Source organism: Schistocerca piceifrons, chromosome 3, assembly GCF_021461385.2.
Source record: "Schistocerca piceifrons isolate TAMUIC-IGC-003096 chromosome 3, iqSchPice1.1, whole genome shotgun sequence".
Classification (NCBI taxonomy): Eukaryota; Metazoa; Arthropoda; class Insecta; order Orthoptera; family Acrididae; genus Schistocerca; species Schistocerca piceifrons.
Window position 1 is genome coordinate 845,427,809 of NC_060140.1, and position 11,067 is coordinate 845,438,875.

The following is an 11,067-nucleotide window of genomic DNA, read 5'->3' on the forward strand; positions in this document are numbered from 1 at the left end:
CCAGCTACCTGCCTGTCTCGGCGCTCTCATTCACATCCCCTCCCCAACTCTCTCTGTGTCACTTGTGCGTCACGAATTTCCGGTGTGCGGCTCGCGTGTGGTACAGCACGCTGCATTATCCACCGCAGCGTCTGTTGTCAACCACGGCAACATCATCACCATCTTTTGACAGCTCCAGTTTCCCTGACACTGTCTGCAAGCCTCCTCCACAGCTAACCAATGGAACGCACGAAGTTAGTAATTCAGCCAATGTAATCAGGGGTGATTACTCTGACTGGGGAGAAATCACATACACGGTTGCACAAGGCTCCATGTTACGTCCGCGTTGTTTCTCATAAATGTAAACCATCTTCCATCTAATAAAACACAAGCAATATGAGTTCTTTTTTCAGAAGATACTAGTATTGCAAGTAATCCAAGCATTCATACAGCGACAGGACAAAAGGTAAATTGGCGATTTATCTGGGAATATATATGCAACCAGTCGCTTTTTAACGATTTATTCGAACATGGACATGTTTTCGAGCCCACTATAGACTCATCATCATATGTAGGTGTTACAAATGGTTCAAATGGCTCTGAGCACTATGGGACTCAACTGATGAGGTCATTAGTCCCCTAGAACTTAGAACTAGTTAAACCTAACTAACCTAAGAACATCACAAACATCCATGCCCGAGGCAGGATTCGAACCTGCGACCGTAGCGGTCTTGCGGTTCCAGACTGCAGCGCCTTTAACCGCACGGCCACTTCGGCCGGCTTAGGTGTTACAGGATCATTATTCTGTGGACCGAGTATAGGAAGATCCAGTGCTGATGCAGCTGCCAGAAAGGACGGAAATTTTGTAGTTTACGAATCCCAAAGATTTTAATGTTTTCGTTTTGGTATCCATATCAGATCTATTCCTGTAATGTACATAGCTTAATAATGCACATTATAGGAAGACATCTGATATGATTACTACAAGGCAGTGCACTCCAAGTACCTAAAACATTAAAATCTTTGAGGGTCGTAAACGTTTCGTCACTGATTACTAAATTTCCATCATTTCCACCAGCATCATCAGCACAGCTACACTTGGTCCACAGCATAATGATCCTGTAACACATCCATCTGTTGATGAGCCGGCAGTGGCTCGAAAACATGTCCATGGTCGAATAAATCGTAAAACAGCGACTGGCTGCGTATTTATTTCCAGATAAAACGCCAATTCAAATCAGAGTCGTAGTTCGTCACCCAGAATAAATATACTGAAAATTATACATAATGTTGTTCGCAGTATTAGTGATTGGTTTTCTGCAAATGGTCTCTCACTGTTTCAAAGACAGACAAAATGCTTGGCTGTAGACATCTAGAGGTACTGCATCAGTTATAACGGCAACGCATGCTGAGGGAATAAAAACTACAGTGGAATTTTCAGAATTGTCAGGTGTCCATACTCGTGAGAATTTAAGTGCGAAACGGCACATTTAGGAACTCCTAAAACAAGTTAGTTCATCAACATTAGCACTTAGAATCACTGCAAATCTTGAAGAGAGACAGATCAGTACGCTGATATATTGTCCTGTAGAAGAAGGTGTAATTAGATGAATGACAAAACTAACTTTACTTAACGAAGGTTTATTCAGCACTTGCACATACAAGAGCGCGGAGCGAACTGTCTCCGGCCAGAACACATACAGTATATATACAGCTACAGAAAATTCCAGTACACTGATTCTTGACATTTGTGGATACTTCTAGAATGTACTCGAACCGAATATGTTGTTGTTGTTGTTGTTGTGGTCTTCAGTCCTGAGACTGGTTTGATGCAGCTCTCCATGCTACACTATCCTGTGCAAGCTTCTTCATCTCCTAGTACCTACTGAAACCTACATCCTTCCGAATCTGTTTAGTGTATTCATCTCTTGGTCTCCTTCTACTATTTTTACCCTCCACGCTGCCCTCCAATGCTAAATTGGTGATCCCTTGATTCCTCAGAACATGTCCTACCAACCGGTCCCTTCCTCTTGTCAAGTTGTGCCACAAATTTCTCTTCTCCCCAATTCTATTCAATACCTCCTCATTGGTTATGTGATCTACCCATCTAATCTTCAGCATTCGTCTGTAGCACCACATTTCGGAAGCTTCTATTCTCTTCTTGTCCAAACTATTTATCGTCCATGTTTCACTTCCATACATGGCTACAATCCATACAAATACTTTCAGAAGCGACTTCCTGACACTTGAATCAATACTCGATGTTAACAAATTTCTCTTCTTCAGAAAAGCTTTCTTTGCCATTGCCAGTCTATATTTTATATCCTCTCTACTTCGACCATCATCAGTTATTTTGCTCCCCAAATAGCAAAACTCCTTTACTACTTTAAGTGTCTCATTTCCTAATCTAATTCCCTCAGCATCACCCGACTTAATTCGACTACTTTTCATTATCCTCGTTTTGCTTTTGTTGATGTTCATCTTATATCCTCTTTTCAAGACACTGTCCATTCCGGTCAACTACTCTTCCAAGTCCTTTGCTGTCTCTGACAGAATTACAATGTCATCGGCGAACCTCAAAGTTTTTATTTCTTCTCCACGGATTTTAATACCTACTCCGAATTTTCCTTTTTTTCCCTTCACTGCTTGCTCAATATGCAGATTGAATAACATCGGGGACAGGCTACAACCCTGTCTCACTCCCTTCCCAACCACTGCTTCCCTTTCATGTCCCTCGACTCTTATAACAGCCACCTGATTTCTTTACAAATTGTAAATAGCCTTTCGCTCCCTGTATTTTACCCCTGCCACCTTCAAAATTTGAAAGAGAGTATTCCAGTTAACATTGTCAAAAGCTTTCTCTAAGTCTACAAATGCTAGAAACATAGGTGTGCCTTTCCTTAATCTAGCTTCTAAGATAAGTAGTAGGGTCAGTAATGCCTCACGTGTTCCAACATTTCTACGGAATCCAAACTGATCTTCCCCGAGGTCGGCTTCTACCAGTTTTTCGATTCGTCTGTAAAGAATTCGCGTTAGTATTTTGCATCCGTGACTTATTAAACTGATTGTTCGGTAATTTTCACATCTGTCAACACCTGCTTTCTTTGGAATTGGAATTATTATATTCTTCTTGAAGTCTGAGGGTATTTCTCCTGTCTCATACATCTTGCTCACCAGATGGTAGAGTTTTGTCACGACTGGCTCTCCCAAGGCCGTCAGTAGTTCTAATGGAATGTTGTCTACTCCAGAGGCCTTGTTTCGACTCAGGTCTTTCAGTGTTATGTCAAACTCTTCACGCAGTATTGTATCTCCCATTTCGTCTTCACCTACATCCTCTTCCATTTCCATAATATTGTCGTCAAGTACATCGCCCTTGTATAAACCCTCTATTTACTCCTTCCACCTTTCTGCTTTCCCTTCTTTGCTTAGAACTGGGTTTCCATCTGAGCTCTTGATATTCATTCAAGTGGCTCTCTTTTCTCCAAAGGTCTCTTTAATTTTCCTGTAGGCAGTACCTTTCTTACCCCTAGTGAGATAGGCCTCTACATCCTTACATCTCTCCTCTAGCCATCCCTACTTAGCCATTTTGCACTTCCTGTCGATCTCATCTTTGAGACGTTTGTATTCCTTTTTGCCTGCTTCATTTACTGCATTTTTATATTTTCTCCTTTCATCAATTAAATTCAATATTTCTTCTGTTACCCGAAGATTTCAACTAGCCCTCGTCTTTTTACCTACTTGATCCTCTGCTGCCTTCATTATTTCATCCCGCAAAGCTACCCATTCTTCTTCTACTGTATTTAATTCCCCATTCCTGTCAAGCGTTCCCTAATGTTCTCCCTGAAACTCTGTACAACCTCTGGTTCTGTCAGTTTATCCAGGTCCCATCTCCTTAAGTTCCCACCTTTTTGCAGAAAAGAATATAGAAATTAAAATTGTATAGTTCATATGAGTTTTGAACTCACGACCCTTCATGCAACAGTTTAGTATCATAACCACTACACTATTTTTTTCTTAATCTTATTTTCTTCGTTTTAGTCCGTTGCATCTGCTCAGGGTGGACGTCGTGTCAGTTCGTCGTTGATCCATTAACTCAGTTTTTTTTTCTTTTTTTTTCTTACAGATGGCAGCTAATCCTCTGACCGAACACGCTGAGCCACCGTGCCGGCATAAATGATGATAAATGATACACTACACCCAGTCCCCTGCCGTGAATCGAACCCGGGCCCCCAGCGTGGTAGTCGGTTACGCTACCGCTACGCTGCGGAGACGGACTACCACGGTGCTACTCAGCTTCTTCTGCGACAATATTTTGCATCTTTTTAGCAATAATGACACGTGGAATAACGTTCTGTGGTGATACATCTTTAACAAGGAAAGTCTTCATTGGTCAAAGACGTACTGTGAGAATAATAAGTGGTGCTCACTCAAGATCATCTTGTAGACATCTGTTGAAAAAGTTAAGCATTTTCACTGCTGCTTCACAGTATGTTTCCTTCATAAGCCACACGGGGAAGCCGTGCGGTCTAGGGCGCCTTCTTGTCACGGTTCGCGCGTCTCCCCGTCAGAGGTTCAAGTCCTCTCTAGGGTATGTGTGTGTGTGTTGTCCTTAGCGTAAGTTAGTTTAAGTAGTGTGTAAGCCTAGGGACCGATGACCTCAGCACTATAGTCACATAGGAACATACCATAAATTTCAAATTCCTTCATGATGTTTCTTGCAAATAACCCACTACATTTCAAAAGGAACAGTGATATACATAATTACAATAGCAGAAAAAATTACGTTCTTTATTCTACATGAGAACTGTCTTTAGCAAAAATCGATTACACAATGGTGCTACCAAAAATTTTGATTGTCTTCTTAATAATACACTCCTGGAAATTGAAATAAGAACACCGTGAATTCATTGTCCCAGGAAGGGGAAACTTTATTGACACATTCCTGGGGTCAGATACATCACATGATCACACTGACAGAACCACAGGCACATAGACACAGGCAACAGAGCATGCACAATGTCGGCACTAGTACAGTGTATATCCACCTTTCGCAGCAATGCAGGCAGCTATTCTCCCATGGAGACGATCGTAGAGATGCTGGATGTAGTCCTGTGGAACGGCTTGCCATGCCATTTCCACCTGGCGCCTCAGTTGGACCAGCGTTCGTGCTGGACGTGCAGACCGCGTGAGACGACGCTTCATCCAGTCCCAAACATGCTCAATGGGGGACAGATCCGGAGATCTTGCTGGCCAGGGTAGTTGACTTACACCTTCTAGAGCACGTTGGGTGGCACGGGATACATGCGGACGTGCATTGTCCTGTTGGAACAGCAAGTTCCCTTGCCGGTCTAGGAATGGTAGAACGATGGGTTCGATGACGGTTTGGATGTACCGTGCACTATTCAGTGTCCCCTCGACGATCACCAGTGGTGTACGGCCAGTGTAGGAGATCGCTCCCCACACCATGATGCCGGGTGTTGGCCCTGTGTGCCTCGGTCGTATGCAGTCCTGATTGTGGCGCTCACCTGCACGGCGCCAAACACGCATACGACCATCATTGGCACCAAGGCAGAAGCGACTCTCATCGCTGAAGACGACACGTCTCCATTCGTCCCTCCATTCACGTCTGTCGCGACACCACTGGAGGCGGGCTGCACGATGTTGGGGCGTGAGCGGAAGACGGCCTAACGGTGTGCGGGACCGTAGCCCAGCTTCATGGAGACGGTTGCGAATGGTCCTCGCCGATACCCCAGGAGCAACAGTGTCCCTAATTTGCCGGGAAGTGGCGGTGCGGTCCCCTAAGGCACTGCGTAGGATCCTACGGTCTTGGCGTGCATCCGTGCGTCGCTGCGGTCCGGTCCCAGGTCGACGGGTACGTGCACCTTCCGCCGACCACTGGCGACAACATCGATGTACTGTGGAGACCTCACGCCCCACGTGTTGAGCAATTCGGCGGTACGTCCACCCGGCCTCCCGCATGCCCACTATACGCCCTCGCTCAAAGTCCGTCAACTGCACATACGGTTCACGTCCACGCTGTCGCGGCATGCTACCAGTGTTAAAGACTGCGATGGAGCTCCGTATGCCACGGCAAACTGACTGACACTGACGGCGGCGGTGCACAAATGCTGCGCAGCTAGCGCCATTCGACGGCCAACACCGCGGTTCCTGGTGTGTCCGCTGTGCCGTGCGTGTGATCATTGCTTGTACAGCCCTCTCGCAGTGTCCGGAGCAAGTATGGTGGGTCTGACACACCGGTGTCAATGTGTTCTTTTTTCCATTTCCAGGAGTGTATAAAATGTGTGACTGGAAATAAAGTTAAACTTGATAACAAATTGAAAACGTTTCTCATTGACAATTTATATCTTTGTAATGTGTGGGTAGGAATGACTAATTCACATCTATACTTTAAAAAACAAAAAATCCACTTGTAAATGGTCAGTGTGTAGCCATATTTACATATGAATCTGTATAAATGAATATCAAATGGCTCGCCACGCGGGATTAGCCGAGCGGTCTAGTGGCGCTGCAGTCATGGACTGTGCGGCTTGTCCCGGCGGAGGTTCGAGTCCTCTCTCGGGCATGGGTGTGTGTGTTTGTCCTTAGGATAATTTAGGTTAAGTAGTGTGTAAGCTTAGGGACTGATGACCTTAGCAGTTGAGTCCCATAAGATTTCACACACATTTGAACATTTTGTAAAATGACTCGTTTTACATCATTACGGTTAGTCCTACATACGAGGGTTGTCTTTTAAGTAAGTACCGTTCGCGCGTATAGTCCCGTAGTTCGCGCGGACGCCGCAACAAGCCACCGCGCCACTTGCCGGCATCCTTCCCGTTCACACTGATGCAAGTTGCAGCTCTGTAGCTGACGTGTACGCATCGCTGTGCTACTTTATAATGTTTACGATTATTGAATCGCCCGCCGCGTGTGAGATACGGTCAGTGATACGTTTTTTGACCGCGAGAAGCCTATCAGCTGCAGAAATTCATCGTCAGTTAACAGAAGTTTATGACTTGAATGCAATGAGTGAAGGTAAAGTGCGTCAATGGGTTAGAGAGTTTAAAAATGGCCGTCAAAACGTCCATGACGAAGAACGCACAGGCCGGCCCTCTGTGATCACTGATGATTTGGTGGCTGCAGTCGAAACAAAGATTCGTGAGGACAGAAGATTCACAATTTCCACTCTTTCTTTGGAATTTCCACAAGTTTCAAGATCGGTTTTGTACAAAATTGTGTCTGAAAACCTAAACTTTAAGAAACTGTGTTCTCGGTGGGTACCCAGACTCCTCACAGAGGACCACAAAGGGAAGAGATTTGCTACTTCATTGGACTTTTTGATTCGTTACGAGGAAGAAGGGGATGACATGCCGAGTCAAATTGTCACTGGAGATGAAACATGGGTATCCCATATCACTCCCGAAAGCAAGCGACAATCGATGGAATGACGACACACAACCTCACCCGTCAAGGTCAAAGCCAAACAGACGGTGTCAAAGCGCAAGATTATGGCAACCGTGTTCTGGGACCGGCGCGGTGTTTTGCTAGTGGACTTTATGCCACGAGGAACGACAATCAACTCAGATGCCTACTGTGCAACTCTATAGAAGCTCCGCAGAGCAATTCAAAACAAAAGGCGCGGCATGCTGACAAAAGGAGTTTTGCTCCTGTACGATTATGCTAGGCCTCACACCTCTCAAAAGACTCGGGATTTGATTGATTCTTTTGGCTGGGAAGTTTTGGACCATGCACCATACAACCCCTACCTTGCTCCTAGCGATTTTCACCTTTTCCGGTACTTGAAACACCATCTTGGCGGGCAGCGCTTCAATGACAATGATGAAGTGAAAGCGGCCGTGAACTCTTGGCTGTCGGAGCAGGCGGCCGAATTCTTTGAAGAGGGAATTAAAAACTTATTTGTACGGTATGACAAGTGCTTAAAATAACAAGGCAACTATGCAAAAAAATAGGTAAAAGTGTGTAGAATCAGAAAATAAAAGTTTTTTTACAAAAGTATTTGTATCCTTTTTTTTAAATAAAAACGGCCCTTACTTATAAAACAACCCTCGTATGATCCATAAAACATGAGTATAACTATAAAGTACTTCTTACACATAATTATAACTTGTTCAGGCATGTTCATCCAGTGGAAACAAAGATGTGTTAAAACCTCATTAAAGAACAAGGGCGGCATGACGTTTATAGTGCTGCTAACATAGACGATGAATACACTTAGATGACAAAAGGCATGAAACAGCGATATCCACACATCCACAGATAGCGGTAGTATCGCCTACAGAAGGTGTAAGAGGACAGTGCATTGGCGGAGCTGTCTTTTGTCCTCGGGTGAGTCATGTGAAACGGTTTCCCTCGTGAGTACGTCCGCACACCGGGAATTAACAAACATTAAACGCAGAACTGTGGTTGGAGCTAGGACGCATGCGACATTCCGTTTCGAAAATCGTTAGGGAATTCAGTATTTCGCGATCGACAGTGAGGCAACGGCCTTGCCGGAGTGGATACACCGGTTCCCGTGAGATCACCGAAGTTAAGCGCTCTCGGGCGTGGTCGGCACTTGGATGGGTGACCATCCAGGCCGCCATGCGCTGTTGCCAGTTTTCGGGGTGCACTCAGCCTCGTGATGTCAATTGAGGAGCTACTCGACCGAATAGTAGCGGCTTCAGTCAAGAATACCATCTTACGACCGGGAGAGCGGTGTGCTGACCCCACGCCCCTTCTATCCGCATCCTCCGTGAGGATGACACGGCGGTCGGATGTCCCGGTAGGCCACTCGTGGCCTGAAGACGGAGTACATGCGATCGACAGTGTCAAGATTGTGACAAGAACATCCCATTTCAGGCATTATCTCTCATCGCGGACAACACAGTGGCTGACGGCCTTCACTTAACGACCGAGAGCAGCGGTGTTTGGTTAGAGTTGTCACTGCTATCAGACAAGCAACACTGTATCAAATAGTCACAGAAATCTACGTGGGGCGCACGGCGAACGTATTCGATAGGACAGTGCGGCGAGATTTGGCGTTAGTGGGCTATGGCAGTAGAGGACCGATGCGAGTGGCTTTGCTATTTGCACAACATCGTCTGCAGCTCGTGTTCTGAACTCGTAACCCTATCGATTGGACCCTAGACGGCTGGAAAACCGTGGCCTGATCAGGTGAGTCCCGATTTCAGTTGGTAAGACACGATGGCAGACCGCACGAAGCCATGGACGAGTTTGTCAAGAAGGCACAGTGCAAGCTGGTGTAGGCTGTGTTCACATCGAATGCACTGTATCCTCTGGTCCAACTGAACCGATCGTTAACTGGAATCTTTATGTCCGGCTGCTTAAAGACCATTTGCAGCCAGTCGGGGACTTCATGCTCCCAAACAACGAAGAAATTTTTATGGAGGGCAATGTGCCCTGTCACTGGGCCACAATCGCTCGCGATTGGTTTGAAGAACATGTTGGACAGTTCGATCGAATGTTTCGGCCAACCAGATCGCCCAACATGAATACCATCGCACATGTGTTGGACGGCCGCCCGGGGTGACCGAGCGGTTCTAGGCGCTTCAGTCCGCAACCGCGCGACTGCTACGGTCGCAGGTTCAAATGATGCCTCGGGCATGGATGTGTGTGATGTTCTTAGGTTAGTTAGGTTTAAGTAGTTCTAAGTTCTAAGGGACTGATGACCGAAGATGTTAGGTCCCATAGCGCTCAGAACCATTTGTGTGGGACGCAATCGAGAGGTCAGTTCGTGCACAAAGTTCTGCGCCTGCAACAGTTTCGCATTTATGGACGGGCATAGAGGCAGCATGGATCAGTGCTTCTTCAGGGGACTTCCAACGAGTTGTTCAGTCCATGCCACGTCGGTTTGCTGCACTACGCTGGACAGAAGAAGATCTGACACGATATTAGGAGGTATCCCATGACTAAGAACATCACACACATCCATGCCCGAGGCAGGATTCGAACCTGCGACCGTAGCAGTCGCGCGGTTCCGGACTGAAGCGCCTAGAACCGCTCGGTCACCGCGGCCGGCCGTCCCACAGATGTGCGATGGTATTCATGTTGGGCGATCTGGTTGGCCAAAACATTCGATCGAACTGTCCAACATGTTCTTCAAACCAATCGCGAGCAATTGTGGCCCAGTGACAGGGCACATTGCCGTCCATATAAATTCCATCTTTGTTTGGGAGTACGAAGTCCATGAATGACTGCAAATGGTCACCTCAATGCCCAGTACTTTCCCTCAATTATAACAAGATAACAAACCTAACAGGTAACCTGTATGGATTACTAATGAGATAAGGACATCATGTAGAACAAAGTGGGATTTATATCAAAATGTTATAAGTAGATACAATAGTGCAGTAGTATTCCATTACAAAAAGTACTGTAAGGTTCGTAAAATGATCGTTAGGAAGGTAAAAACAATGTGGTATGCGAGTACAACGGCTAATTCTCAGGATAAAATGAAAACCGTATAATCAATAGTGAAACATATGTTTGGCCAGCTGCAGAAGATCGAGGATTTAATGTCAATATATGGTAAAAAAATTTTCTTTATTGAAAATCAGATATATGTACTGTGTTTAACAACAGCTTTCTGAAAATTGACTACGTGTGGGATGAGTTGGAAAGACATACCGCAGCAACGACCGTCCATTAGTTGTCAAACGCGCTGGCGGAATAATGGAACGCCTTACAACAAGAATTCTTTACCAACCTTGTGCCCAGCATTGGAGCACCTTTCAGAGCATAAACTGCCATCTGTCGTGGTCACACTCTCTATTAAGAACCACCTTTTTTAATGTCCACGAAACCGTCAAAACCGCTGTGACTGTATTGTAATTATTGTCTTTGTATGAAAGTGTCATAAGTGCTCGTCTCATCCTGTGTCTCTTTCAGTTACCTTCCTTACTATACTGCAGCACTTTTTGTATGCACGATCGAAGTTTCATCGAGTTATGTTACTTTCGTCTTAAGTTTTGCACACCAGCGCACGTAAGAAACACTAGTCGTTCCAGCAATGACTCTTAGGCACCCCCCACTTAACTGCACTCTAGTCATTTTCATTATTGTGGAGAA

General features: G+C 45.5%; 1 pseudogene; it reads left to right on the top strand.

The window, feature by feature from the left end:
* Positions 1-8,476: 8,476 nt before the first annotated feature.
* LOC124790611 lies at positions 8,477-8,594 on the top strand (annotated as a pseudogene).
* The last annotated feature ends 2,473 nt before the right edge of the window (positions 8,595-11,067 follow it).